The sequence below is a fragment of the Zea mays genome, chromosome 1 (assembly GCF_902167145.1).
Source record: "Zea mays cultivar B73 chromosome 1, Zm-B73-REFERENCE-NAM-5.0, whole genome shotgun sequence".
NCBI classification, from domain to species: Eukaryota; Viridiplantae; Streptophyta; class Magnoliopsida; order Poales; family Poaceae; genus Zea; species Zea mays.
The window spans coordinates 153886328-153892327 of record NC_050096.1 but is presented as its reverse complement, the minus strand read 5'-3'; positions in this window follow the sequence as shown (position 1 = coordinate 153892327).

Sequence of the window (6000 nt, the reverse complement as noted above, 5' to 3'; positions counted from 1 at the left end):
AGTATCGAAGCTAAAATTCAAAAACAATACATATGTGTCTTTCGCGCTCGGCAGCTTCTTTAGCTAGCCTAGCTTCTTTTCGGGCGTCATGGGTGTCTTTTTCATTCTTCTTTATAATTGAAAGTCGCCTAGAGGGGGGTGAATAGGGCCAATCTGAAATTTACAAACTTAAGCACAACTTCAAGTCGGGTTAGCGTTAGAAATAGAAACGAGTCCGAGAGAGAGAGAGAGAGCGCAAAACAAATCATGAGCGAATAAAGAGCGAGACACGATGATTTGTTTTACCGAGGTTCGGTTCTTGCAAACCTACTCCCCGTTGAGGTGGTCACGAAGACCGGGTCTTTTTCAACCCTTTCCCTCTCTCAAACGGTCACTTAGACCGAGTGAGCTTCTTCTTCTCAATCAAAACGGGACACAAAGTCCCCGCAAGGACCACCACACAATTGGTGTCTCTTGCCTTGGTTACAATTGAGTTTGATCACAAAAATGGAGAAAGAAAGAAGCAATCCAAGCGCAAGAGCTCAAATGAACACAACAAATCACTCTCTCTAATCACTAAAGCTTTGTGTGGAGTTGGGAGAGGATTTGATCTCTTTGGTGTGTCTTGTATTGAATGCTATAGCTCTTGTAAGGTGTAGAAGTGTAGAAACTTGGATGCCATTGAATGTGGGTGGTTGGGGTATTTATAGCCCCAACCACCAAAAATGGTTGTTGGAAGGCAGTTGTCGCATGGCGCACCGGACAGTCCGGTGCGCCTGCCACGTCACGGAGCCGTTGGATTCTGACCGTTGGAGCTGAAGTCTTCTGGACCACCGGACAGTCCGGTGGTGCACCGGACAGGTCCTTTAGACTGTCCGGTGCGCCTTCTCGCGCGTGCCTGACTTCTGCGCGCTATGGCGCGCATTAAATGCCGTTGCAGGTGACCGTTGGCGCGGAAGGATCCGTTGCTCCGCTGGCACACCGGACAGTCCGGTGCGCCACCGGACAGTCCGGTGATTTATAGCGGACTGGCCTCCAGAATTCCCGAAGGTGAGCAGTTCGGAGTTGGAGACCCTGGTGCACCGGACACTGTCCGATGGTGCACCGGACACTGTCCGGTGGCACACCGGACAGTCCGGTGCGCCAAACCACGGCACACTTCGGCTGACTTTGCTCCTTTTTGTTTGAGCCCTTTCTTGGTCTTTTTATTGGCTTATTGTGAACCTTTGGCACCTGTAGAACTTACAGACTAGAGCAAAATAGTTAGTCCAATTATTTGTGTTGGGCAATTCAACCACCAAAATCAATTAGGAAAAAGGTGTAAGCCTAATTCCCTTTCAATAATTTCGTTGGCCAATTCTCGGCCACCGTGCACCCAGACATTAGAATAAAACTTTCCGCCCACCAAAGTCGATTCGGCTGAAGGGTGTTTTATGTCGTCTATGGAGAAGGCGGCTTTGGCCTGAGCTGTAGCTTTGACGTGATCACATCCAGCCTTCTCCAGAATAGTTGCGATTCCCCGAGCACCGAAGAAAGCACAAATATCCCCGCGATCGCTCAAAATTCCCTCGAAAGCTTTGGCTTCCCCACTTATCCATTCAATGACGCCCTCGGGGTCGCCTCGGATAAAATTTTCCTCAGAGGAGTAAGCACCCACTTTGGAAAAGCTAGATTTTAATTTCTTCATGCAATCCACGGATTTTTCAAAACATCTTTCCTTGGATTCGCGAAGCTCCTCAATATTTTTCTCTAGTTTTGTCTTCCACCATTCACTAATCTCTTGGCAGGCCTTTGCGATCGCACAATTTTCATTGGCTTCGGCAAGTTGTTTCCGAAGGTCTTCAACCTCGGCTTTATGAGCTTTGGCCTGGGCATTGTATTTTGCCTCATCTTCCTTTACTTTATTCACCAATGAAATTAGAATTTTGTCCTTCTCCAGGGCTTCGTTTCTCAGCTAGATCACCTCCGATCGAAGGTTGTCAAGAGCTATTGTGCAGCTTTCGTCCTCAAAATTCTTTTGAGCCCTCAGGGCGTTGCTCAGAATTAAGCCCTGTGGAAAAGAAAGATAAATGTTTAGCATGAGAATAAAAGCTTTATTCCCAAATTCATAAACTTTAAGTTTACAATTCCTGTACCTTCAGGCTGTTGTACGCAAGGCTGTCCACGAGGTCATCCTTTGACATGGCGGAAAGGCCAACTTCGAGCTTTGGAAATCCCATGCTTTTAGCCATCTCCCGGCAGACAGATATCTCTTTGTTGTCTGGGAGACAGTACAAGAAATCATCTTTGTCTGTGCCATTAAATACCAAGGCCCCCTCCGGATATTTCAGTTTCCGGGCGTAATGTTTGGCTAGCTTCTAAGATTTCTTCTTCTGATAATCTTTTCTCCGAAGCATGTCAAATAAGGTAATCAACATCTTCAGACGGAGCTTCGGGAGCAGGAGCTTTAGCTTTTTCTGTCGCGACCTGCCCCACTGTCATACCGGTATCCAGAGTTTGTTGATCAGCCTTATCCTCAGGCGCGGCAGGCTTCGTCTCAATAGGCACTGAAGGCCCAGCTTCGGCTTAGGCCTGGGCTTTGACAGCTTCGGCAGCTTTCTTCGTAGGAATAGGGGTCAAGGATTTTGTGGTCTCCATGACAGCGTCTAGCATGCTGGCCATCTTCCTTCTCTTGGGAGTTGTGGCAGGAGCCTTTGTCATCTTCGGCAATTCTGCCTCTGCCGGTGCGCTCAAAATTTTTGGCATCATCACTGTTTTTTCCAATTCTGGCTCTCTGGTCGTATCATCTTTGGCTTCGGCTGACCCAACTGTAGGCACCTTCAGCACTACAATCGATCCTTCAACGCTCCGAACAGCGGGAGCAGCTTGTTTTGCTTCGGTAGTGGAAGAGGTCCCTTCACCAAATTCCGGCACTACGGCCGTTTCAATATATCGAGGCTGGTGGGTTAAAACCTTTATTTTCTTGCCCTTCGGCACGGCAGTGGTGGCCGAAGTGGCAGCTTTCCTCTTTTTTCCTTGCCTTCTCAAGGGGTAGCAGTAATCAGGATATATGAAGCCAATTGCATCGAAAACCCTGTTCAATCTTTTCTTGCCCCGACCCCCGAAGGCTGAGGACAAGGCATCATCTTCGGCCCTGGTATATGTCCCAAGCAACTCGTCGCTAGTAGCCTCAATGCATTTCAACTAGCCATCATTTGGTTCGTCGAACTTCTCTTTGTATCTAAAGGTGTATTCCAATCAAACTAATCCACCTTTGTTGGATTCAACAGTAGTCTCCTTCGGCATCTCCCAGCTATCCACAAGTGGCCACACTCTGTAGGCTATGTGCTCTTGAATTATATCCCTTGTGCCAATGAAAGCACAGACATTGCTAAAAGCCTTCTGACACGCTTTGGCATCACTTTCAATAACCACCTTCGGCCTTCGGAGGCCGAAGCAAGACCAGATGGGGCGCTGGATAATTTCCTTAATATCCTCCCTTTTAATCAGATTATTTTTAACATGAAACCATTCTTCCATCCAGGCCCTGGGCCATCTTTTCCGGTATGTCAGAACCAGATAGCTTGCATTAGATCGAGCAATGAATCCGTAACAACCGAAGTTGTTGTGATACTGCTCCTTACCGGTGGCCTTCGTCTCGTACAAAAGTTCATGCATACTGCAAAAACACTTTGCGCTCGATTCCAACCCTTGGCTTCTTACAGCCCAAACAAACAAGCCCATCCTAATTATAGCTTCGGGGGTAAGTTGATGAAGAAAGATCTGAAATATCTTCAGCACTTCAACCAAGAATCTGCTCAATGGGAATCGAAGACCTGCCTTCAAAAAGCTTTTGTAAATAACCACCTCATTTTCTTCAGGAGCAAGGGCGGTGCTGTCTCTTCCAACCCTCACAATAGTCATGTCACGAAAGTATCTTCCCTTCATAGTCGACTTTGCTTAATAGTCGACTTTCTGAAGATGGTATGGCTTGGTCGCCAGGGCCGGTCCTCAGAATCTTCGTCTCCACTTTCCACATCAAAGTCATCACTGTCATCAGAATCTTCATATAAATCTGCCATTATCTCCCTTGTGATTTTCTTTGTATTTGTTTTTGCCATGGATTCGTAAAACCCAGCAATAAAAGGGTCCACAACTTTCTTCTCCTCGTACAGCTTCTCCTCCTCAGTCATCTTCTTCTCAGACATGGAACAAGCACTTGTATTTAAGCCGAAGCTCGAAAATCAAGCGAGGGTTGATAAGCAAGAGTTAAAAATTTGAGAGAATAGCGCAAGCAGCAGAAATAGCGTACCAAATACTGTCGTTGTGGGTTTCTATTTATACGCCTAGCGCTTTGCAACTTGGCGGGCCCCATTTGTCATTGACTTTCGCTATTCTAGCGAAGGGAAGGTGTTTTTCGGTCCTTTGGCTTTAGGCCTTCATTCATGTCGCAGTCTGGATTCATTGTTGCAAGAACAAATTAATACTGCGAGGGGCTACTGTTGGGGGCCTTCGTCTTTCGAAGGTCCTCAAAAACATGACTAACTTGCTTTCCAAGTATAATATACTGTCACAGGGACCTTCGGCTTTGAGATGAAGGTGTGCACAACACGAAGGGCACGATCTGGAAGAAGGATGAATCAATTCCGAAGCTACGAATGAAGAAGCTTCGGCTTAGCGCAAGGGTGGTGATGGAGAATGGAACCGACCTAAAGGGGAATATACTACCAAGTCCTCGACTGATTACTCTTTAGTCAGTATTAAGTGTCAAGGACATGGATGTAATTTTAACCAGGCTGCGTCATGTGCCTATAAATAGATGAACAGTAACATTGTACTGTTCACGTTGACTTGTACTCACCCGCACGTCACTGTTGGGTCATACCTTCTGTCATGCCCAAGGTACAAATGTAATTTACTGTTATTAATGTTTGTCCATGATTAGATAATGAGAATATAAATAATCTGACGATTTAATGTGGTTGTTCATGATATTTTCTATGTTTCATATGTTTCTACTTTCATTATTACATATTGAGATTATGAAGGTATGTCTTTCATAACCTTCGTCTGAAGATCATTATATCCTAAGGGAGATAATGCTTCGAAGGACGAAGGTCTTTGACCATTAACATTTTGTGTTGCCTTGTTCTTAACTCATAGCATTTGAGAACAAGTCCCTAACAATGCACTATCTATCACACTACGTGATAGCCCCTTAGTAAATTGATCTGCTAGATTTTTAGACGTATGGACATAATCCAACGCTATTACTCCAGAGTTTCTCAATTTTCTGACAGATTTCAAACGCCTCTTTTTGTGCCTTGTCGACTTCATATTATCCTTTGAACTATTTATCTTAATTATCACAGTCTGATTATCACGGTTCATGGAAATAACCGGCATAGGTTTTTCAACCATCGGTAAATCCATAAGGAGTTCACGAAGCCACTCAGCCTCAACTGAAGCGGTAACTAATGCTGTGAGTTCTGCTTCCATAGCTAGTCGATCTCGTTAAGATGGTCTGCTTGCAAGACTTCCATGAAACAGTGTCACTTCTAAGTGAAAACACATAACCACTTGTGGCATATATCTCATCAGCATCAAATATCCAGTTTGCATCATAATAACCCTCCAGTATTGTTGGGTACCTGGTATAAAATGGATGCTTAAACTCATAGTACCTTTTAGATAGCGCAAAACTCTCTCAAGAGCATGCCAGTAATCATCTCTCGGATTTGAAACAAATCAGATAAGTTTGCTCACAGCAAACGAGATGTCAGGCCTCGTAGTGCTAACTTAATACATGAATGAACCTATTATTTGAAAATATCTCAATTGATCCCTAGCTATCCTTCAATTTTTCTTCAATAGCTTACTAGGATCATAAGGTGTTGGAGCAGGTTCACATTCGCTAAAACCAAAGTGACTCATAACCTTTTTCCACATAATGGGATTGCACAAGTGTGATCCCACCATTGCCTTTTCTCAGTAGCTTAATGTTAAGAATAACATCAGCTTCTCCTAAATCTTTCATTTCAA